Source organism: Hemicordylus capensis, chromosome 9 (assembly GCF_027244095.1).
Source record: "Hemicordylus capensis ecotype Gifberg chromosome 9, rHemCap1.1.pri, whole genome shotgun sequence".
Lineage (NCBI taxonomy): Eukaryota > Metazoa > Chordata > Lepidosauria > Squamata > Cordylidae > Hemicordylus > Hemicordylus capensis.
In genome coordinates this window covers 7,457,328-7,481,940 of record NC_069665.1, presented here as the reverse complement: position 1 = coordinate 7,481,940, position 24,613 = coordinate 7,457,328, and the positions used below count along the sequence as shown (strand labels likewise).

At 48.0% G+C, this 24,613-nt stretch overlaps 1 protein-coding gene and 1 long non-coding RNA gene across 3 annotated transcripts in view; one reads left to right on the top strand and one right to left on the bottom strand.

Annotated features, from left to right (window-relative positions):
• The window catches only part of LOC128334294 (uncharacterized), a 41,135-nt gene extending 20,907 nt beyond the window's left edge, over nt 1-20,228 (bottom strand). Inside the window, exons 1-2 of the long non-coding RNA XR_008311245.1 lie at nt 20,113-20,228; nt 14,266-14,758 (exon numbers count right to left, since the gene is read on the bottom strand). This is a non-coding gene — a long non-coding RNA (uncharacterized LOC128334294). The remainder of the gene's footprint in view (nt 1-14,265; nt 14,759-20,112) is intronic.
• A 209-nt stretch (nt 20,229-20,437) lies between these two features.
• Nucleotides 20,438-24,613, top strand: part of SMPD3 (sphingomyelin phosphodiesterase 3) — a 176,587-nt gene continuing 172,411 nt past the window's right edge. For both annotated transcript variants that reach the window (XM_053270919.1, XM_053270920.1), the window contains exon 1: nt 20,438-20,659. The gene's annotated coding sequence lies outside the window, so the exon portion shown is untranslated. The remainder of the gene's footprint in view (nt 20,660-24,613) is intronic.

Sequence of the window (24,613 nt, the reverse complement as noted above, 5' to 3'; positions counted from 1 at the left end):
TGTAAAACCACAGACATATTGCAAATGTCTCTTGAAACATATACAAAGTGTTCATCACTACCTGCTGGAACTGACTAGCCTTGCTTCTACCCTGTATCTGAGGAAGTGGGTTATAACTCACAAAAAGATCATACATGGAAAAAAATTAGTCTAAAATAAGGACAGGCAACCTTGGTTCTCCAGATGTTGAACTACAACTCCCATCACCCCCCAGGCACAACTTATTCAACAACATCTGGAGAGCCTAGGTTGCCTACATTTGATCTAAAAGATGCTGCCTTATTTTGTTTCCATGTGTCCTCATTTTTTTATTATTATTTTTTAAGACTAGGGGCCTCAAAAGTTGGAAATGGCCTTGGCCTCTCTGGACCTTTGAGGGGGCCTGACTATAGCCACCAAAAATCACCAGAGTGTTTTCCACATAGGGCTTTTAGCTTGCATCTCCTCCAGAATGGAGGGTGTACATTCACATATAGGCCAGATTTACCCTGAAATCCCTGCGAGCTAACAGGGAGAACTTCACACGTGATTCGGGTTTTTCATTGTGCGTTAGAATGTAGCCCTATTTATATCTGTAGTGATCAGCCACCCCTCCCACTAAACAGTTAAGCGGAAGTGAACCCTGTCCTGACTGACAGGCTGGTGAACTCCAGGGCTCAGCCAATCAACACAACAGGTAGGTGGGGAGGGACTTAAAGAGCTGTTGGCAGAAGGAGAGGTGTTTCTTTGTTAGAAGAAGCTGGCTGGAGGTGCAGAGGACATGTGGCCATGAGGACAAGCTGCAGGAAAATATCTCTGCAGGTCCTGGGAAGCCAGGAGGGCAGGAAACTTGAGTTCTCAACCAGAATTTGGTGAGTTCAAGAAAAGGAAGCCTGAGCTTTGGCTTCAAGAAGTTAGTCTAGGGAAAAGTTCATTTAGTCAGACTTTGCATTAGACTTTCAGTTTCTTTTGTGTGCACTTTGTATATTCCTGATTCTGTTCTATTATTGCTTATCTGTAACATAATCAAACTAAGAAACACTAGCTGATGCTCAATACAACTAGGGAATTGCAAAAGACTCTGAAAGCATTTAAATGTGCTTTTGTTTTTCCCTATATACCTGTTCTTTGCAACTAGGTAACTACGATTTTTAAAGTATGCCACCCCAACACCATCTGGGGTGCTTTTTGAAGTATTCTTGTAACCTACTGAATATTTTTACCTGTAACTAAAAGCTGAGAAAGCCTCAGACAGAAGCAGTCTGTAGCATTTGAATAAAACTGATGTTCTTTTTGTTCTTTTCTTTTACAAGCTTCTCTGAGTGGATTTTTAACTCAGGAGAAAGCGGGGGCTGAAAATTTTTTTTTTACTCTGGTGCAAACACACCTCAAGTGATCAGCAGCCATCAGCTTCTCACCACGTGTAGGCTTGCATGGGGAAGATTGTTGTACTTTTCCAATAGCAAAAGAGAGTTTTCCCTGGGATTCCACCCCAAGCCCAGGGAGGAGTTTAAGCTCTGTTGATAAGCTGGTGGTGGTGGCAGCCTTTAGAACTTACCAAAAATTACAGGAAAGTTTTAGGAGAAGCCTTAACAGAGAGCTCAACAGGGATGATTCAGCATTTTTCTTCCCCTCATGTGAGCTTGTTCTGAGACAAAGGCTTTAATCCACTAAAATATCCAAGGTTGATACAATATCCAAGGTCAGAAATTTTGAACTCAAAGTAAAGCCTCATAGTAAACTCACGGTAAAGCTGGTTAGGCTGTGTGAAAAACACCCTGGCCAGGTCCTTTCATAGATACTGGTGGAAGCGTGTGGCATCACTTACATGCTGTGCAGGCGGCTGCGGAGATACTGCATTCTTTAGCATGAAAAGCATGCTAGAAATAAATAATGCAGCTGAGAACACCTCTCAGTGCATTCATTTAATGTTGCAATGCTTTTGCACCATGAAAAGAAGAAGAGAGAGGAAACCAGAGGAGATTCCCCACCCCCACCCCAGCAATCAATCAGTTGGAAGGTGTTTCATTTTCCTTGTCATGGTGCTTTTCCACCAAAGGCCCTTAGGTGCTTAATCGGAATAATAATCTTGGAAAGATTTGCAGGCTTCATATCTCAAAGCTCACCTTTGCAAACAACCAGGCATATGAGGAATCATATGATTAGTTGCCTCATTGAATCAATTGGATTATCCGCGTGGGTGACATTCTCTTCCATGCGCTGTATCGGTCACAAGCTTCCAGGAGCAGAGCAGGCAGGGATGGCGGTGAAAGTCTCCTGCATAGCAGAACCCACTGGCAAGTTCTACAGTGCAAGTCCCATGAAAATGGAGGAGAGTTTTGCAAAAGCAACGCCATGAGGAGAGCCTACTGTACCCCAAGACTCTGAAGATTTTAAGGAGAATGAGGAGCTGTTCTCATAACCAGAGATTTCTGGGTAGGGGAGGGTTAACCCAGGAGTCTCTGGTCATCTGGGGCAGCAGGAGACCTTCTGACCTTGCCGTGCCAAAGCTGGGTAGCCCAGATTCGCTACTCAGATTAAAAGTGAAGAAAGAGGACAACCAAGCCCACCTTATCATCTTCTTTGGTTATCTGTGCAGCCGCACCATTTAAAGCTGCTCCTGGGCTGCCGGTGGCCATTGTAACCATAGAGTTGGGTGGAGAGAGGGGCCAGGTAGAGGGGAGCTGCTGCAATAGTGTCGGCTGCTTCTCCACTGCTCCTGCACTGCATTGTGGGATTGCTGGAGGTCCCAGTTCCCAGTCACAGCTTTGGAGAAGATCACTGTGGTGCTCAGGTGGGGATGTGCACGGCAGAACCAAGACTACTAAGCTCCAATTATCTGGAAGCAGGAAAGTTGGCTCCTGCTTTCCCTCCTTTGGTAATGGGAAAGAGCCCTGAAACTCTTTGCTACTGCCTCTTTGAGGAAACAAAAGATACTGGGGTTACATCATATTTTTGCCCAGAAAAATCTGGATACAAAAGGTGTTTTGAATGCCATAAACCAAGGGTTCCCAACTTTTGATTGATTGATTGAGTGAGTGAGTGCCATCAAGTCAGTGTCAACTCTTAGCAACCACGTAGATAGATTCTCTCCAGGATGATCTGTCTTCAACTTCGCCTTTAAGGTCTCTCAGTGGTGCATTCATTGCTGTCGCAATTGAGTCCATCCACCTTGCAGCTGGTTGTCCTCTTCTTCTCTTTCCTTCAACTTTCCCCAGCATTATGGACTTCTCAAGGGAGCTGGGTCTTCACATAATGTGTCCGAAGTATGATAGTTTGAGCCCGGTCATTTGTGCCTCGGGTGAACATTCTGGATTGATTTGTTCTAGGATCCATTTGTTTGTTTTCCTGGCTGCCCATGGTCTCCTCCAAAGTCTTCTCCTAATTTTGAGTCCCCAGATTTTGGACTACAACTCCCAACACCCACAGCCACAATCCATTGTGACTGGGCTGATGGGAGTTGTGGTCCAACAACAAATAGGGACCCAACATTGCGAACTCTTGGTGTCAAATGCCAGAGCCAGCTAGAGTATTGCTACTGCCTGTGGCATTGGCATCAGAGATGCTACTGGACATGCTCCCAATGCTGGCCATGCCCCTTATTCTGGCACGCTGGTATCAGGGACTGGCTGGCATCAGGACACATGCTGTCTGCCTGCCCACATGAAAATGCTAGCAAATGGTGCACTAGACACCTAGATGGTTTCTTAGACACAAAGGAGGCCATCTAGTGGCTAGGGAAGCACTTGCTAGCCAGGAAATGTGGGCAGAAGGGTGGCAGCGCATGCTCCAATGGAGAGCTGGTCTTGTGGAGGCAAGCATGAATTGTCCCCTTTGCTAAGCAGGGTTCACTCTGGTTTGCATTTGAGTGGGAGACTGCATGTGAGCTCTGGAAGATATTCCCCTAAGGGCGTGAGAGCTCAGTGGAAAAGCACCTGCCTGCTTGCATGCAGAAGGTTCCAAGTTGCCTCCTTGGCATCTCCAGGTAGGGCTGAGGGAGATTCCTGCCTTTTTATGCTCCAAGGAAGAATTCTTGATTTGAATTTAGGAGAGCCGAGATGTCATCTTTTGGACAGAGTTGCTTTTGACAGCAGGAGCGGGATCGGCAATGTGCCTTGGCTGGGGTTGAGCAAGAGGGGGAAAAGACATTCAGCACATGCATCTATTGTTCAGCAGGGAATTATTAGAATGCAATGAGAATAACAAGCAAATTTTTAAAATTGTGGAACAAAAGTGTAGGGCAGTCCTGCTGTAAGGACTAGGGTAAATGCTGAACCAGGGACTCTAGTGAGAGCAGGACCTGGGCACCTTACTTCCTGAGCCACAAGATGCTCACTGCTACACTACAGCGCCGCCACTACAGATGGTCAGATGTGATATTACAGCTTCCAGCTAAGCAGGGCTTGGAGACACAAAGGCCCTCTAACTAGTAACCAGGAAACAAAACGTTTTTTAAAATGCCATCCAAGTCACTGACAGGTCATGGAAAGAGAACTGGCCTTGTAGTAGCAAACATAAATTGTCCCCTTTGCTAAGCAGGGTCTACCCTGGTTTTCATTTGAATGGGAGACGTGTGTGAGCACTGTATGTGATTCCCCTCAGGGGGTGGGGGCCACTCTGGGAAGAACATCTGCATGCAGAAGATTCCAAATTCCCTCCTTGGAATCTTCAAGAGAGGGCTGAGAGAGACTCCTGCCTGCAATCTGGGAGAAGCCGCTGCCAGTCAGTGTAGACAATGCTGAACTAGATGGATCAAGGGTCTGACTCAGTAGTAGGCAGCTTCCTGTGATCCTAATGCGGGCAGTGCATCAGGGGGTGGGGCTGGCATTGGGGCACGTGCGTCAGGCTATTTTAAGATAGCCCTGCCTGAAAGAACAGAAAACAGGCATAATCTCTCTCTATTTTTTTTTTTTAAAGCAGAATTACCGGGAGTTGGTCTTGAAAGATTTAAAAACAAATCTAGGTTGTGGGCTTTTGAGCCTGTTTTATTCTAATCTGGCTTTAAAAGCAGATATTCCTGATTATTCCGTTGAGTGTTTTTCCTTGAACAGCTCAGCAACATGTAATAAAGGGGACAGCTTATGTTTAGATTGAGTTTTTAAATATTATTCAGTTCCATATAAAGATACATAACAAAAATTGGGATAATGTATTTTGATACAATACAATATCACTACATGGTTCACTTCAATAATATCTAGAAATAAGCTTCATAATACAATATATTTCCTGAATGTCAATTTCAAGACATGGTGTTTCTGTTCAAATAATGGTGAAATATATTTATCCTCACTGCTTTTTCATGCTCACAAGATCTCACCAAAAAATCTCACACAAATAAAACAGACGTTGTCATCAACTTTCTTAGGGCAAGTTCATACGTTACAAAATTAAAGTCACATTGAGCAGGTTTAAGTGGAAATAATGGAGACTACTCTCAACTTCTTTCAACATCCAAGTCACATTAAAGTCACAGCAGTCCAGTGACTGTTGCTGGTGTCTATCTTGTGTTCTTTTAGATTGTGAGCCCTTTGGGGACAGGGATCCATCTCATTTATTTATTATTTCTCTGTGTGAACCACCCTGAGACATTTTTGGAAGGGTGGTATAGAAAGTGAATAATAATAATAATAAGAAGAAGTAGAAAAATCAACAACAAACAGCAAGTGCCGCCTTTGTAAAGAAACAGATGAAACAGTGGACCACCTAATCAGCTGTTGTAAAAAGATCGCACAGACTGACTACAAACAAAGGCATGACAAAGTAGCAGGGATGATACACTGGAACATCTGCAAAAAATACAAGCTACCTGTAGCCAAAGATTGGTGGGACCATAAAACTGAAAAGGTTGTACAAAAAGAAGATGCAAAAATATTATGGGACTTCCGGCTACAAACAGACAAACATCTGCCACACAATACTGTAGTCGAGAAGATATAACTGTAGTCGAGAAGAAAGAAAAAGAAGTTAAAATAATCAACACAGCAATACCAGGTGATAGCAGAATAGAAGAAAAAGAAATAGAAAAAATAACAAAATACAAAGATCTACAAATTGAAATTGAAAGGCTGTGGCAGAAGAAGACCAAAATAATCCCAGTGGTCATTGGCGCCCTGGGTGCAGTCCCAAAAGACCTTGAAGAGCACCTCAACACCATAGGGGCCACAGAAATCACCACCCGCCAATTACAAAAAGCAACTTTACTGGGAACAGCCTATATTCTGCGACGATATCTATAACAACTGACAATAAAATTCTGGCATCCCAGGTCCTTGGGAAGGACTCAATGTCTGGATAAAACAAACCAGTCAATAATACCTGTCTGATTGTGTAAACAAGAAATAATATGCTTATGTAGCCCATATGCCCTTGTGCACAAATATAGGGAGAAACCCGAGATGTGAAACAGCTCCCTGGCTCAAACAAGCTCCCACCTAAGCGATATATGTTTGCAGCCCTGGCAAAAACCTGACTACTTGCATCTCCAGCCAAGCGAGAAAAGCCTGGCAAATCTACTTGGTAAATAACCATTTGTGAAAGGGAGCTGTCAGATTTTAGCCACAGGCCTTGCCTGCAGTGAAGACAAATCTGGAGGTAAGGTCAAGGAAGAAACAGAAAGCAAAGCTAAAGAGGGCCAAGAGAGAGGCTACTCACGGGAAAACCACTGCTTGGCACATCTAGCTCAAGACCATCACAACCTTATCATATTTTTCAGGCCTCACAGCTGAATAATGCTGGGACAGGAAGGTTAGAAGGTTCCAGAATAAGTTTTCAGCTTATTCCAGACCAAGACTCATATTAGGAAACTGGTTGTCTACAAGGCTCCCCTCCCTTTTTATATTCCCCCCCCCAACAACCCTGCAAGGTAGGTGAGGTTGAGAAGTTAGTGACTGGCCCAAGATCCCCCAGGAAGCCTTGTGGCTGAGTGGGGATTCCAATCCAGTTCTCCCTCATTCAGTGCACTGGCCAACATCCAGACTCACACAAACAAAGATGCAGTCTCACAAGAAGGCCACATAGAATGAATGGATGCTCAGAGTTGCCCAGCCTCCTGCACTTCTGGTTTGCCTCGGCAAGCATTGCATTTGCCCAACAAAATGAGCAGATAGTTTTGCACCGTTCCCAGCAACGTATTTGGGAGGAGGAAGAGATTTCCAAGAAGGAGGCAAGCCACAATTGGTGCAATCGCACCCTCTTTCACTGGTGCAACACGAGCCCAGAACGCCAGGTCTTGACTTCATGGAACCAGCTCTCTCTCTCTCTCTCTCTCTCTCTCTCTCTCTCCCACTATGGAAGTTTCTAGGCAGTTTACAGTGATAATACAAACCAAGAAATATCAAATTAAAATTCCCATTAAAACAACCAGATAGCTTAAAAGCTTGACTGAGGAGATGTGTCTTTAGTTGTTTCCTAAAAGCCAACAGGGAGGGAACAGCTCTAATCTCAGCAGGAAGTGCATTCCACAGCCCTGGGGCAACTACAGAGAAGGCTCCATAATATAGCCTTCTCTACAGAGAAGGCTATATAACGTCTGTCTTCACCCATGTTTTCCATTGTGGCTGGGAATGATAGAAGTTGTAGTCTAGTCTGGGGACTCAAGGTTGGAAACCCTTGTTCTAAAGCAGGGTTTCTTAATGTTGGGTCTCCAGATGTTATGGGACTTCAACTCCCATAATCCCCTGCCCCAGTGGCCTTTGGTTGGGCATTATGGGAGTTGAAGTCCAATAACCTCTGGGGACCCAGTGTTGAGAATCCCTGGTCTAAAGGATGCATTGAGGCTCTCTACATGAGCAGAGTGGAGAGCTGAGGAGGGTTGGGTCCGCTTTCCCCACACGCAAGCACTCCGCCCTCCCTGAGCGGCCAGATTGGCCGCCCACACGATTACCAGCTTTGTCACGGAGGTGGTTGGGGTGGTGGGGATCGGGGCCCACCCTGCATCCCGAAATCCCAGCATGCCCCGTGTGAGTGTGTGGGGCATTCTGGGAGGACCCTCAACACTGGGAGGCTTGTTGTAACCTCCCGGTCAGGGGTCTACTCATGTGTTGCCGCGATGCGGAGCCGCACCATGGTGGTACACGATCACCAAAACGGGATTAGCAGAGTGCTTGCTCCGCTAACCTCATTTTAGAGGAGGGGTATTTAGGTGGGCTAGCCGCCGCTGAACCACCATGGGCTTGGGAGTGCTCGTGTGTGGGGAGAGCAGGCCAAACCTTGAAAAGAGGTCTGGGCTTAGCCTGCTTCTCAGCGGTTGTGCGAATAGCCTTATCGGATCTAAAGTTGATGATCAAGTTGATCACAATCACTCGTTGATCATCTCACTTGTTCACCCTCATTGTAGATCGACGGGACAGAAACGGCTGTGAACGACTGCAACCCAGGCTTCTCCAAGACATTCATCATAGAGTATCGCTTTCAGGAAGGCCAGAAGTTGACATTTGCCTTGCTGTACCCTAGCCTTAACCCAGCTGCAGCTTGACTGACAATCCAGATTCCTGCCTCCAGCCTTGTTTCTGTCTCACACACGATTGCCAATATAGAGCATGCCCAACTCCTGAATTAGGGAAGGAGGCTTCTCCTACCTCATCCATCCATCCATCCATCCATCCATCCATTCATTCAGTTTCTATACTGCCCTTCCAAAAATGGCTCAGGGAGGCTAACACAGAGAAATAATAAATAAGATGGCTCCCTGTCCCCAGAGGGCTCACAATCTAAAAAGAAACATAAGATAGAGACACCAGCAACAGTCACTGGAGGTCCTGTGCTGGTGGTGGATAGGGCCAGTTACTCTCCCCCTGCTAAATAAAAGAGAATCACTACATTAAAAGGTGCATCTTTGCCCAGTTAGCAGGGGAGAAACCTGCTAATACGACAGAAAAAAGAAAAAAACCGCTTAATAAAATATAATTAAAAATAATGACCTAAAATACCTATCTGCAGTTACATCAATAAATGTAGTATATAGACCTAAAGCTACAACATAGACCTAGCAGATATAAATCTCTTTCTGAGTTTTAAAAAAATAATGCAAAAGTAGCAACGTGGTAGCTGACATATGGAATCACATGCTCAAGAACGTAGTTTAAACATTCCACATCAGGGCCCTTGAACTGATCAATACTCTGAGACCGTTCTCAAGTCACGAGCAATGGGGAGGGCTCTAGAGCAGCCTGCAGTGAAGGTGGGTTAGACTTTCCTTCCCTGCAGACGACCACTCCTCCTGTGGTGGGCACGCTCCCCACACACCCAGACAATTCCCCACACGCCCAGGCAGTGGGGATGGTCAGGGACTGGGATGTATTGCTCCGGCCCCTGGAAACACCATCATGCAGCGCGTGAGTGTGCAATGCATCATGGGAATCCCCCTCCTCACCCCAGGCTCCCTGCGATCTGGTAGCTGTGGCTGCTTGCAGATGATTTAAGAAATCAGGACTAGGAGAGCGCTTGCTCTTCTAATCTCGTTTTTGAAGGGAGGCTACTTAGGCGGGTTTGCCACCGTGGTGCTGCCGGGATCGGCCAGATCCCAGCAGTTCTGTGCAAAACCAGGCTGGGCTCCCTTCACCCAGTTTTGCACGCACGTGTGAATAACCTCTCTGTCTCAACAGTCTAGTGACTTTTTAAAATAATGCTGAATTCATATGCGTGTAGAGTAAATAGCTACCCAGCCAGTATCCTTGTTCAAATTCAAATCTGTTAACACCTTTGAATTCAAAGTGTTTTTAAAAGGAGGTTGGGAATCTCTTCTGGCCCTCTGGAAGTGTAAAACAGGAGAAAGAAACAGGGCGGGCCAGTTTGTTTTAAACCACAGAACTGCGAACGTATTGCCTGTTCAGCAGGAAGCTATATTTTTGGATATAGAAAAATACGCTTTAATTTTACTGCATTTGGCAGTAATGCTGTGTTCAACCAAAATACCATTTTACGCTATCCACAGACATGTGGCAGAATATAAAAGGGCGATTAAAATGTAATTGCCTGAAGAAAGCTTTGTGAGGTTCCCGCTGTGCCTTCAAATACTGGAAAAGGAGTCTTGTCCCCCCCCCCACTCCCAAACACACCCTTCCCTTCTGCTTTGCCATGCTATGAACCACGCAGCCCACAAGACGTCATCTGATTAAATCTATTTTTTTAACTGCTGAAATAAATGGTATTGATGGAGGCTATTTTGAGCTGTCATTTTAAAGGGGGGAAAGTGTCCTCTTTGCAAATGGGCTTCCAGATAAATGTGGGACCCTCAAGTACCCACCTTTTTTTGTTTTTAAAAATTGTTGTCCAACCTTGCGGTTATCAACAATTCTTATTTCCAGAAGTGCCTGCAATGTACTAAGTCAGTGTTCTTCATTGTAAGGTGTCAGTGGCAGCCCCAATCAACCCTAAATGCGGTTGCTGGACTAATTGTTTATTGGGCCTGTGTGAAGCTTCAGCCAAAGATGCATACAGGTGTACCCTGCTATCCATGGGGGTTCCATTCTCACCTCTTTTTGTGGGTAACAAAACTGAGGATAATGGGGCATTAGGCCAATGGGAATTGGGGGATTAGGTTCTTGAGGTACCAAAAAGGGCTAAAAATGGCAGAAATGGGGGGGAGTGCCCTACTATTCTTTGTGGGTTCCCAGCTATCCATCATGCCCCCCCAATGCCAATTTTTCTGTGAAAAATCAATCCCCCCACACTTTTAAACACATGTGAGCCACAAAATGGCTCTCTTTTCTTCAAAATGGCAGCCAGGAATGACCTCGGAGGTCATTTCTGGCCACTCCATAACCATGGATATGTGAAAACCAACCCTTTCCCCACACACCCCTGGCGTATACTGAGGTCGGGTGTCAGATTGCTGGGAGCGCATGTGCCAAGGTCTGGGATATGCGGACCGGCTTGAGGTTGAGCCAGTTCATCATCGAACTGGGCCTATTGGGTGACTTGCCCTCAAGCCAAACAGGGCCCGGTTCAATTTGGCTCAGCTTGACTTCAAGCCAAACCTCCCAGGTCGGTTTCGGGGTTCTTCTAAATGTGTGTGTGGGTAATCAACTCAGGGGGTGCCACCATGACCACAGGAGTATCTCATAAGGTTCCCCTCCCCCTGCCAGCCTCCCCCTGGTCTTCTTTGGACCATTAAGCCCCATTTTGGTCTTTGCTGGTCCTCTCCTGGCTGCCATTTTGAAGGCCGCCACACATGCGCACTGGCTATTTGCATGCCCAGTTCAGTGCACATGTGCAGCAAGCTTCAAAATAGCCACTAGGATCTGGGAGAGGGCCAGAAAAGCCCCAAATGGGCCTTAATGGCCTGAAGACTGGGGCGGGGGGAGGCTAGTAGGGGGAGGCTAGTGGGGGGAGGGGGATCCTTCTGAGACCCCTCCGGAGGCCTTCAGATGACCCGGACCTGGCAGTGAATTAATCTCCCCCCCCCCCAATTTAGAACCCCCAAACTGGCTCGAACTCAAGTTGAGCCGGGGAGTGTTCGAAGGTGTGCAAAAGCAAACATGCCCAATCCAGTTTGAGTCCAGTCCGGACTCGAACTGAACTGTGCCAACTAGTTTCGTGCACACCCTTAATACTCTGCACAGTCCCCCTGGCACCATGCAGAGATTACTGTTCCCACAGTGCAAAGCGGCACTTTGCCCAGCAATGCTGTGGCTCTTTTTGAGCCCGTGCACCATTTTGGAAAGTGCCATCTTGGAAGTATGCTGGGAAGCGTAGCCCTCCCCAACCCTGAGGAAAGTGCAGTACTATGCAGAGGTCAGCGCTGTGGGAAATGGTTCTCACACTGAAGGGCTATTTGTTTTGCCCTAGTGGCCCCCACTTGAAAAGGAGTGAAGATCACTGTATTAGGTGCTGTACAAAGCTAAGAATCAACAGGGCCCTCTCTGTAGGTCTGCAGTCTAATGCCGAAGGAAAGAGTGCATGTGTTGAAGTAGGAGGAATGCAGGCAGAACGAAATAAATGCAAAATCAGATGCAATTGTGAAAAAACATAAGCATCTTGGTTCCTGATGGCTCTAACCAACATCCACCAAATTCAGCATCCTGCTTTCAACAGAGGCTCCCAGGAAGCTCAGAATTAGGCGAGACGTTTATAGCCTCTCCCTGTTTATCTCCAGTACTTCAAATTCAGAGGTATTGGGTAGAGCATCTGCTTGCATGCATAAGGTTCCAGTTTCAGTCTTGGCAGCATCTCCAGGTAGGGCCGGGAAAGGCTCCTGTCTGAAACTTGGGAGAGCTGCTGCCAGTCAGTGTAAACAATCCTGAGCTAGATGGACCAATGGTCAGCCATTTTCAAGGGCAGTATGGTATCCTGGCAATAATTATACCACAATAACAAATATTGATATACTGCTTTTCAACAAACATTTCCAAAGCGGTTTACATAGAGAAATCCTCAATCAATCAATTAATAATTAGAAAGTACATAAGTAAGTAAGTAAGAAAGTTCACCTTAAGTGGCGCAGCAGGGAAATGCTTGACTAACAAGCAGAAGTTTGCCGGTTCGAATCCAAGGTTGCCAGAACCTAAGGGGTATACTCGTGGGTCAAATGGGCCGTAAGCCAGAATTTGGCTTTTTAAAAGCCAAATCTGGCCACCTAGGCCTGGTACTATATTGGGCAGCAGCGATATAGGAAGATGCTGAAAGGCATCATCTCACACTGCGCAGGAGATGGCAATGGTCAACCCCTCCTGTATTCTACCAAAAGACAACCACAGAGCTCTGTGGGCCCCAGCAGTCGAAATCGACTTGACGGCACACTTTACCTACCTTTACCTTAAGTAAGTAGGTAAGTAAGATGGCTCTCTGTCCCCAAAGAGCTCACAATCTAAGAAGACACATAAGGTAGACTCCAGGAACAGCCACTGGAGGGATTTTGTGCTGGGGGTGGACAAGGCCAGTTGCTCTCCCTCTGCTAAACAAAGAGAATCACCACTCTGCCCAGTTAGGAGGGGACTAGATCATTTATACTAGCTCAGTGACAGCATCAAGTGCTTGAACCTGTGGATCAGGTTCCTTCCTGCACACCGACAAAGCTGGTTGGAGGAGGAGGGAACTCCTGGCTAGAATTTGATGAAGCTACCCATGATCCTCTTGGCCTAGGACATCAGGTGATGCAGGGTGGCCAATTGTGCTACTGGGGGAGAGATGAACACTTGCAGACCTCCCTAAGCTGGGCAGCTCACCACTAGGAAAGGGTACCTGGTCTCCCCTCTGTACTTCCACACTTCTGATTTCCCACCAGTCTGTCTCTGATTATCTTCCAGCCTCTCGGTCTCCAATCTGTCTTCTGCCTGTCTATGCTTGACCTGAGCACCTGACACTTGGGTGCTCTCTTCATCATCTCTTTAAAACTTACCAAGGGACAGCAGTGAGGCGCTCGATCTGCTCCCCAAATACCCATTCTTTCCTTCTGATTCTCCTTGGCTCTCTCACTTCTCTGTTCTTTTCCCTATCAAGAACATTGTATTCCTTGTCACGGCACAGAGTGGATTGTTCACTTGAAATGCTTTTCTTTTCAAACTCACTTAGAGAGCAATTTATTTTGACTGCATTGCTTTGAGTCCTGACTCTTGTTGGAACACTCTTGGGGAATAAGAACTCCCCGCTCCCATTTCAACTTGGACGGGAACGCTGCCAAACTCCATTGGGAGAATGCCTTCATGTTTCACATCAAACAAAGCCCAGCTTTCGCAGGCAAGCATCAAGACTTTTAGGACCTTGTCTATAATAACAATAGCCAACTGGTGACACCCACTTCTCACGGTTATTATTTATTTATTTATTCATTCAATTTCTATACCACCCTTCCAAAAATGGCTCAGGGTGGTTTACACAGAGAAATAATAAATAAATAAGATGGCCCCCTGTCTCCAAAGGGCTCACGATCTTAAAATAAAGATAAGACAGAAACCACCAGCAACAGTCACTGGAGGTGACTGTGCTGGGGGTGGATAGGGCCAGTTACTCTCCCTCTGGTAAATAAAGAGAATCAACATGTTAAAAGGTGCCTCTTTGCCAAGTTATCAGGGGTTATGCATCTTAGATGCATCCATTATGCATCTCAGTTCTTTTCTCCTGAACAATAAATACCCGAATCTTATTAGTTGGGGCTACGGATGTTTCCCAGACTATGGGAAACTCCTATATCAGGCAGCAGCAATATAGGAAGATGCTGAAAGGCATCATCTCACACTGTGCAGGAGATGGCAATGGTCAACCCCTCCTGTATTCTACCCAAGACAACCACAGGGCTCTGTGGACGCCAGGAGTCAACACCGACTCGATGGCACACTTTACCTTTACCTTCACAGTAGTAGAGCATCTGCTTTGCATGTAGACGGTCCCAGATTCCATCTCTGGTGATATCTCTAGATAGGGCTGGGAAAGACCCCACTCTGAAACCCTGGCAAAGCAGCTTCCAGTCATGGACCAAGGGTCTGACTCGGTATAAGGCAACTTCCTATGTTCCCAAGTCAAATGCTCTTTTGCCACTTCCCTTCTGTCCCCTTCTGCATGTGAACAATAATTTAAGCCCTCGTGGTAGGGCATATCTACATGCAGAGGGACCTAGCGTTCCCTCTCTTTGTGTCCTACTATTGGAACAGAGTCCCTGTTTGGCATTCAGGTTACACCTTTGTCTGTTTCTGTTGGTGAATTGCCTCTGTGTGTCTGGTCTTTCTGGAATCAGCCATTGTTTCATTTTGGACTCCGTCTCATCCTGTGGCCTTGAGAATCTTCTACTTGTAAAAATCTCCCATTTGTTCTGAAGATTCTGATCCTGCTATGGAATATATACCTGCATAAGAATGATAAAGAGAGAGGTTGTCTACATATTGAAATATTGTTGGCAAGGACACGAGATCAGGTTTGTGTATATGTGTGTTTGTGAACAAAACAGTTTTGGATGTTCAGAATCAAGAATCCTGAACTCATAATATGTTGTCAGTCAGTCATCCTTTATTGCGGTCATAGACCAGTTCTTAGTAAAACATACATACTTACAAAAAACTCAGCACAATAAATCAAACAGATTGTACACAATATTGACAAGTTAAAATTAAGACAGTTGTGGTGAACTCCAGATAGATCTTACTAAAAGCCAAAGAGAGCAGAGCACCCTCCATTACAATCATAAAACAGGAATCACGGGGGGGGGGGGGAAGGCAAAACATTAATGAAAACCTGAGCAGATGTTGCAAATGATATAACAATACCTTGCCATTTTGCAAATTAGGTCGTCCTCAAGACTGGACAGTAAATACTTCAAATAGAAGTCATCCAAATGCCCAGGAAAACGTTGCAGCAAAGGGGACACTAATCTTAAACGGGCGTCCCTATAGAAATTACAGTATAAAATGGCATGCGCACTTGTCTCCACTTGACCAGACCCACAAGGGCAAAGTCGAGCAGAGAAAGGGGTACCTTTAAATCTTCCCTCCATAACAGCAGATGGAAGCACATTTAGACGGGCGAGCGTCAAAGATAATATGTTGAATTGATGTGAAATCCTATTCCAAGCTGTGTTCCTTCCAAAGCACTGAGAAGAACAATGTTTCTGGAAGACGCCAGAACACCAGACCAGTGTGGGACATAAAAGCCTACTTCATCAGTTAACTCCATGCATTCATGGAATGGGTGTGGGAGGAACTGCCAGAGTAAGAGCCAGCGTGGTGTAGTGGTTAGAGTGCTGGACTAGGACCGGGGAGACCTGAGTTCAAATCCCCATTCAGCCATGAAACTAGCTGGGTGACTCTGGGCCAGTTACTTCTCTCTCAGCCTAACCTACTTCACAGGGTTGTTGTGAAAGAGAAACTCAGGTCTGTAGTACACCGCTCTGGGCTCCCAGTGGTGCACCTGCCCTCTGCCACAACGAGGCCCCTCCTTAAAAAATTTTAAGTTAAAAAAGAGGGAGGAGAAACCTGAAGTTTGGGGGGGCCTCTAAATGTCCAGTGGGGGGGGGGGCTTCTGCTGCCACTCTGCACCTGCCCCACTGCTCTTTGCCTTGTAGCCGCCAGGTGCATGGCTGGGGAGTGAGCCAAGCAGGCCTCCCCCGTGGTGGGCGCAGTGGCTGTCACGGGGTTGTGACGCTCGCTTCCCACCACGCTGGTGCCCAGGAGCATCTCGCGGCTCTCAAGGGCTGCTGGGCCGGCTGGACAGGCCCAACAGCCGCTGTGCCCGGCATGGGAGAGGCCTGCTCGGCTCACCCCTCACCCCCTTGGCCACGCACATGGCGGCTACAAGGCAAAGATCAGTGTGGTGGGGCAGCGGCGGGACAGGCGTGGGGTGGTGGCAGGAGCCCCCCCGGACATTGGAGGCCATGGACCAGCACCCCAAGGTCGGGGGCTAAGAGTGCCTGTGGCTGGACCCCCACATCAACCCCCTTTCAACTCAAACCAAAGGCGTGCCCGCTGAAAGGCATGCCTCCCTCCCCAGGCACAGCCCTGCTACCCCCATGCATAAAGAGGGCTAAGTCTGGCAGGGTGCAGGGTGGAGATCCACCCTGTACCTGTGGCTTCACCCATCTGTTCCTCCCCCAGTCCCATAAGAGGGGAAGCTGTTGGGGTTATTTGAGCTCAGGAAGCAGACAGGGAGGAAAGGAAGAACTGGACGAAAAGGCTTGCTGCCCAGAGGGACCCTGGCAACGAAGCCAGAAGGCCTAACACTCATGGGGATCCACTTCAAGCTGGGATTATTTCTTTATTTATTGTGTGCATTTATCTACTGCCAACACCAAGCATCTCATAGTGGTTTGCAAGGGGTTAAAACTCTTAACAATAAATCAACAATTAGAAACAAATGATCAAAATTTAAATCACATTCAAAATCAAGTTTATGTTAAATCTCTGGAGTCAACACACTTGCCAATCTGGAGAAAAGGAAGAAGATTTGGGAGATGCATCAGAGGGGGATGCCCCCACAACCTAGATCCAGCAAGGCTCTGATCCACTGGGAGCCTCTGCACCAGAGAAACTGGGGGCAGCGGCAGGCTCAGTTTTGGAATTCCCTCCATGGTCTGAGCGTATCTCTCTGCCCCCAACAGAGGCATCACCTGAGGACCAGGCAATTGAAGAGAAGGCCTCCTCCGTGTCAGAAGAGTCAGTGCCATCTGGATCTTCTCCAGAGAGTGAGCAGGGCCAACCACCCTAACCAGCCAGCAACATAGATAAGCCTGTAGTAGATACCAGAACTTTGCTCTTCACCTGCTCCGGTTTTACACTCAAGTTCAAACTCTCCTGCTCAGAGCTCTCATAGGAACATAGGAAACTGCCATATACTGAGTCAGACCATTAGTCTATCTAGCTCAGTATTGTCTTCACAGACTGGCAGCGGCTTCTCCAAAGTTGCAGGCAGGAATCTCTCTATGCTTTGGTAGTTTGTTGGTTCAATAAAAAAAATCTTGTCCTATTAAAAAAATAAATAAATCTTGTCCTATCTTGGAGATGCTGCCAGGGAGGGAACTTGAAACCTTCTGCTCTTCCCAGAGCGGCTCCATCCCCTGAGGGGAAGATCTTGCAGTGCTCACACATCAAATCTCCCATTCATATGGGACCAGGGCAGACCCTGCTTAGCTATGGGGACAAGTCATGCTTGCTACCACAAGACCAGCTCTCCTCTCCAACATCCTGGCTCTCCCAGCCTGGCTTTTGCTCTCCCTGGTCACTGTATTAAAGGCTCTTAATCAGCAGCTTGGCCAGCACAACCACATGGGCAGCAGGATGCTTGAACGCAAATATTTGCATTTAATTGTTGGCCTGTGGGTTCAAAAGTGAAGGAGTTCTGGCTTTGCTTCCCAAGCTCCATTTCAGCTCTCCTTCAAAATGCTGAGAAACATGTGAGAACATTTCTCTTCCAGCGATTCTGTGCCATTATTTTGATTGATTGATTAAGTGCCGTCAAGTTGGTGTCGACTCTTAGTGACCACATAGCTAGATTCTCTCCAGGATGATGACTGTCTTCAGCTTGGCCTTTGAGGTCTCTCAGTGGTGCATTCATTGTTGTCGTCATTGAGTCCATCCACCTTGCTGCTGGTTGTCCTCTTCTTCTCTTTCCTTCAACTTCCCCCAGCATTATAGACTTCTCAAGGGAGCTGGGGCTGTCCATGGTATCCTCAAAAGTCTTCTCTGGCACCAAAGTTCAAAAGTACATCAATACCTTTTCTATCTTGCTTCTTCAAAGTCCAGATTTTGCATCCATAGAGTGTCAAGGGAAAAACCATTGTCTGAACAATTCTAATATCTGTATAAATCATGCTGATCATATAGTTGGGGTGACCACGGGTCGCAGGCATAAAAGGAACATCTGGTGTCTGACTGAGGGTTGTTGTTTTTTAAATTAACGCAGCCCCTCTTAATTACCGTGGCTAGCTTTTTTGTTTTGTTTTTCTAGCTCTGCTGAGTGCTGGATTTCAAATGTCATGGCTCTTCTACGCACAGAAGCCAAATGCTGACTGAAGGACTGAAATCGTACCATTTACAAGGAGCACCTGTTTCCAGGTGACTCCACAATGTTCCTGAAAGCTGAAACGTGAAAATCAGTCAGCTAGTTGATGTGCAGGTGAGTAAAGAGCATGTGTGTTCATAAGAAAGTATCCTCCTCCACCCCTCCAATTCAAGACCATCTCCAAGTCATTTTCCCCCTGCTCCTAGCTCCGGAGTATTTCCCCTCCCTTTAGTTTTACTTGTACGACTGCCTGTAATTGGTTGATTGGTTACACTGATTTAATTTTTTTTTTTAATGACTCTCCCTCTGTGTCTCCAGCACCAAACTTGTCTGCTTTGTGTCCTCCTGAAGGGAGAAAGTGAGTGAGAGCACACTGATAGGAACACAGAAAGCTCCCTTATATCAAGACAGACCATTGGTCCATGGAGCTCAGTATTGTCTACACTGACTGGCAGTGGTTCTCCCAAGGTTTCAAAAAGTCCCTTTCCATTTATGAGAAACAAGGTGGCACTTATACCACCAAGTACTGCCACTTAATGCGGCTAAGCCATGGCTCCCAGAGGACGAGCAAGAGTGTCCTAAAATCACTTGCAAACAGAAAGCTAGTGAGCTAGGCAAAACGTTCAGGGAAACCCACTCACATTTCTTAAAAGAGTGTGTGGTAGCCAAAAGAGTGTGGCAGGGAGTAAGCAAGCTGTTAGAGTGGCCTGATTTGGAAAAACGGGCTTGGGAAGAACTAACCTTGGGTTTGAGCGATAGAACCTCCTTTCGAGGTCCCAGAAAAAAACCTTCAAGGAAACGGGACGGAACGGGTGCCCCCATACTAGGGAATTGGAACGTTCCCCTTCTCGTAACCAGGTTAGTAAACCTGTATGTCATTTATGCAATGCTCCTGCATAGGAATAGGGAGGGAAGACGCGACCAAGAGGTTCATGCAGATGAGACAGTAAATCGCTTCTGGAAAAGTTTGTATGGTTATGTGCAAAAAGAAAAATGCATCTCTTCTAAACAGCAATGGGACAAATTATGGAAATGGACATTGGACGTAACCTCCCCCTCCCGCCCGATTACCTGATGTGCCTTGAAATCCCCCACCCCCGAGTTACAGTACTACCCGCATATACTTCATAACTTGTGTGTTTCCAAATCCTTGTGTGTAAATCTTTGTAGATATATCATGTACAAACAACCACTTTGTATATAATTGTGCTTTGGCAACGTACTGTATGCTTTGGTAGTTTGTTGGTTCAATAAAAAAATCTTGTCCTATAAAAATAAAATAAAATAAAATCTTGTCCTATCTTGGAGATGCTGCCAGGGAGGGAACTGGGAACCTTCTGCTCTTCCCAGAGCGGCTCCATCCCCTAAGGGGAATATCTTACAGAGCTCACACATCAAGTCTCCCATTCATATGCAACCAGGGCAGACCTTGATAAGCAAAGGGGACAATTCATGCTTGCTACCACAAGACCAGCTCTCCTGGTCAACAGAACAAACAGCAGGTTGCCGGTTCGAATCCCCGCTGTTACTATATCGGGCAGCAACGATATAGGAAGATGCTGAAAGGCATCATCTCACACTGCGCGGGAGGAGGCAATGGTCAACCCCTCCTGGATTCTACCAAAAGAAAACCACAGGGCTCTGTGGGCGCCAGGAGTCGAAACTGACTCGACGGCACACTTAAGCTTACCAAGAAGCCAGCTCTCTTACCTGCACTGCAGCGACCCGCTGCATTTCCTTGCAACTCCTCTCGCGTAAAGGTCCCTGCCCACTGAGCACAGCCAGGCAGGCAAGCACTACAGTTCCCAGGCATCCCTGCGGCAGGCACCTGAGCCACGGATGCTGCCGCAAGGAGGTCTGGGAGATGGAGTCCACCCCCCTCCCTTGGTGCCTGCTGGGGGTGAGGTTCCCTTTGGCCGAGGCCGGGGAGGGCGAGCTGGCGAAGGGGCGTTGGCGCGGCGGCACCCGCCAGGGGGGAGGCCCGGCCAATGGCAGGAGCCGGGGCGGGGCTGGGCGGGCTGAAGGATGGGGCTGGTGGCGGGCGCTGCTGCGGAGGAGGCGGCGGCGGAGAAGCGGCGGCAGCGCATGGGTAGGCTGGCCGGCGAGCGCAGTGGCTCCGGCGCGTGGAGCTGTTCAGCGGCGAGGTGCTGAGTCTCCGGCGCGCGGAAGGCGGCTCCGCGGGCGGCGGCTGCTGCTGCTGCTGCGTCTGGGGCTGGGCTCCGAGTCACGGCGGCTCCGCTGCTGCCAGCCAGAGGCGGTAAGTCCCTGCAGAGACCCCCCCCCCCCGCGTCTGGCACGGGAAGAGCTGCCCCTTTCCTCCAGCCCCGAGAGGGGAGAGGCGGGCGCTGCCGCCGCGGTGGAGCAGGGCAGGCAGCCTTTTTGGGCACGGCTTCTGCCGCCCTCCTGGCTGTGGAGGTGCGCGGCGGGTGTGAAGTTCAAGGCGCAGGCAGGCAGCGCTGGGGAGCGGGGCCTCTCTCTCTGTGTGTGTGTTGTGTGTGCGCGCGCGTGCACAATTTTTGAATCTGCAAACAGAACTCCATACAAGTATTTTCTGGATCCCAGAAGGATGGTGTTAATCGAAAGGAGCGGCTTCTTAATCAACAGTACCTTTATCGTGTGTGTGTGCACGCGTGTGTCTACACACACACACACACCACTTCAGTGCATCCCTATTTCCCCCAGCTCTGTGCTTGCCACCCGCAGCCCCTCGTGAACATGCATCAGGTCATGACTTAATGCTTCCACACACGCAGGCTTCGCCTTTGCGCACCCCCCCCCCCGCACAAACTTGGGGAGGTGCACAACGGCACCCACCTTGGCGACCCCTCCCTTGGAAACACGCCTGGGGGAATACGCTGTGCAGCAGAAGGAAAGGGGGGGGCTGGCGGGCGGTGGTCGCCGCTTGCAAAATGGTCGCCCGGCAAGGCATGCTTCTTGCCCACCTGCTTGCCGTCCGTTCTTTCTTGTCAGGCTGGGTCTCTTCCAGCCCTCTCTGGCTGTGCTGGCTGGGTGGGTAGCACTGGAGGGGGCAGGATCTCATGCCACCAGAATCACGGCCCCATGCTAAGCGCTCTCCTTGAGTGAACTGAGCGGAGTATTGCCATGCCTTTGTGCTGGGGTGCATGGAGAGGAGGTTGAGCATCAATACTGAGCATGCATGTACCATCCAGAATCTCTAAGGGATTTCTCTCTCTCTTTTTGGCCTGGCACTACATCCCTTATCAAGAGCTGATGGCTGATCATGGTGGATCAGGCCCTCCTAGGCTTTGTCCCACACCAGGTGTAGGAGTCTGAATGTAGGAGCCTGTGTGTGTGTGTGATGGGAGAGCGGATTATTGTTGCTTTATGCTTTCTCAGCCACTGATGAGTAAAAAGAGGTCACCCGCCTCGGCTCAGCCGAGCGCTGTTTTCGGGCGTGGATAATGAGAGCCTGAAGTTTAAGCAAGGAGTGTGGCGGCCACACCACCGGCAGCCATGCAAATGCGCTCCTGGGTCAGCCCGGAGAGGATGCAAAGTGGAGAAAGATGCCGGGTCTAATCCACAAGCACAGCCCATGCAAACCAATTAGCACTGCCTCCCCGTCTGCGATACTCTATGCAAGACCATCTGTGCATTTGAAAGCAGTGGGCAGAGGCGGGCAGGGGTCCTGGGGAGGCATGGGTGGGCAAGGGCCCCCAACAAGCAGGCCCCCCCCCAGCACCCCCTCCCAACTTATGAACGCCAGGATGTATTTCAATGGAAATATGTTTGGTATCAGAGTGTCAATGTGAAATATACTGTGATTTCTGTTTCAAAAATTGAATGTGTGGGACACAGCTCACCCATCCAGAAATGCACTTTGCCCCTTCTGTGCCCCCCCCTCAATTTTTTCCTGGTTCTACCAGTGGCAGGGGGAAGAAATGAGATTTTGGGGTGGGGTAGGGGGAAATCCAGCCAGGATTCAGAGCAGAGGTGGCTTATTCCAGGATAAGATGGTGTGTGTGTGTGTGTGTGTGTGTGTGTGAGATGTCAGCCATTTTTTGGTTTTGTTTGCCATGGATGTTTTCATTGCAATTATTTTATAGGCGTGTTTGGTCATTTTGGGGTCTCTTGTGGGCTACTGCCCCTAAAGCTTTTGTGGTGGTGGTGTGTGTGGGGTGTGTGTGTGTGGGGGGTGGAATTGTGTCTCAGGCTTTCAGGACAAATTGCTCAAGTCAGCTTTGCTCTTTCTGGTATCCTGCAGGAGCTGTCAATCAGATTCCAGCTCCAGCTAGCCATTTTATATCCAACTGCTGATCCATTGTCATGCTGTGTCGGATCAGGGAAGGGAGAGGGTCTGGAATTAAAGCAAAAATGGAACCTTCCGGGGGGGTTGGCACAGACCCTCCTTGTGTAGCCAGATAGTCTTGTAATTCTTGGGGTGCTTAGTTCAAGAGAACTTCATGGGGATCAGTCCCCTCTGAACGTACTTTAAGCACTTTGTTGTACATGCTGTGGGTGTGATTGTCGAGGAGAAAAATGAATCTCCCCTTCATCCTTTCAATGCATGCCTCTGGGTGGATATCCTAATAAGCTGCTGTAGTATGTTGGCTCAGTTCACAGTTGTGAGTACAAAATGGGAGAATGGTAGTAATTCCTAGTTAAATAATCCAGAGGAAATCATTGTGGTATGCCAGGGCAAGCCTGCCTCTCTCTCCCTCCCTCCCTCCATGCATAGTAAAGCATCACTGCTTAAAGGGATGCATTAGCTAAGTATAGCAGAGTGTTGGTGAATTAGCTACTAGCCTTTGCAGCCTCTGCCTTTCCCTTCCCTTCCAGGAGAATGAATAGATCTTTCCACAGATGGCTTCAGTTCAGGAACTGCTGTTAATCGATGTACGATGGTTTTGTGCTGCTGGTGGTGTGGGCTTATTAAAATGAGTAGGCTGAGGAATCAACCATACAGACAGGGTGACCCTTTCATGAGGCAAGATAAGGCAGTTTCCTCAGGTAGCAGATTTTTGGGGTGTCTGCTGGATGGCAAGACCTCCACCATCATCAGAGCAGCTCTTTGGGACCGACCTGACCCAGGATGTTTTTTTCCAGGAGGGGGCAAACTCAGCAATCTAATTCCTGGGAGTATGCCCCATTGAATTCAGTGGGATGTGGCTCAGTCCGGGGGATGGAACCTGCCCCCTCTTGTCCCCATTCCTGACACCCATGCTTGCAAACTTTGAAAGAAGCTCCTCTCCTCACACTCCTGGCAAAACTTGCAACAGACGCGAAGAGAGGAGGCTGGGAGTGAACTTCCCTACTCCCTCCCCTCCTGCCATTTTCAAAGCTTGCCAGGATCGGTTTTGGAAGGGGTTAGGGTTAGGGTTAACCCTAACCCTAACCCTAACCCAGCAGGGGTTAGCACCTAACCCAGCAGGGGTTAGCATGAGCACTGCACCGCAGGCACTGCAATCGCATCCTGCAGATATTAGGAGCAAGAAAGCCACCCAAATGAAGAGGTGTGAAGATTGAGATGGGGAGGACTTTGGAGAGATGGCTATCCGGTAAAAACAGTTATTTGGGTGTAGGGAATTGCCAGGCGGGCTGCAGTGCCTGTAATTCCCAGCCAGACTTTGGAGGCTTCAGGGGTCAAGATTTCAGAAGTGACACTGCATAAGAGCTGGACTGTTCATGAGGAAAGAGATGCTCAAGCAGTTTCTCCTCTCTCCTACGTGCTCGCAAAACCTTCCAGTCTCTCTTCTCCTAATTTGCAATCTTTCCCCTGCACCATGCCCATTTATGAGTGCTGTTGGCTTTGGGCAATTTCGGAGAGAAAAGGTTCCAACATACTGATCTTGAGCATGCTTGTCTCAGAATTTGCCAGCAGGGCTTAGAATGGAGGTTTTTGAAAATGATGTCTCCAACTTGGATTTCCAAAGCATCCCTCCCCCACCAGAAATCCAAATGTTTAATTTTTGCAAGATTTGGTGCTGGCTTTATCTCAGGCTGCCTCCCTCTCCAGGACCAGGGAGGAGAGCTGGTCTTGTGGTAAAGGTAAAGTGTGCCGTCAAGTCGACTTTGACTCCTGGCACCCATAGAGCCCTGTGGTTGTCTTTGGTAGAATACAGGAGGGGTTGACCATTGCCTCCTCCCTCACAGTATGAGATGATGCCTTTCAGCTTCTTCCTATATCAGTGCTGCCTGATATAGTAGCAGCGGGGATTCGAACCGGCAACCTTCTGCTTGTTAGTCAAGCATT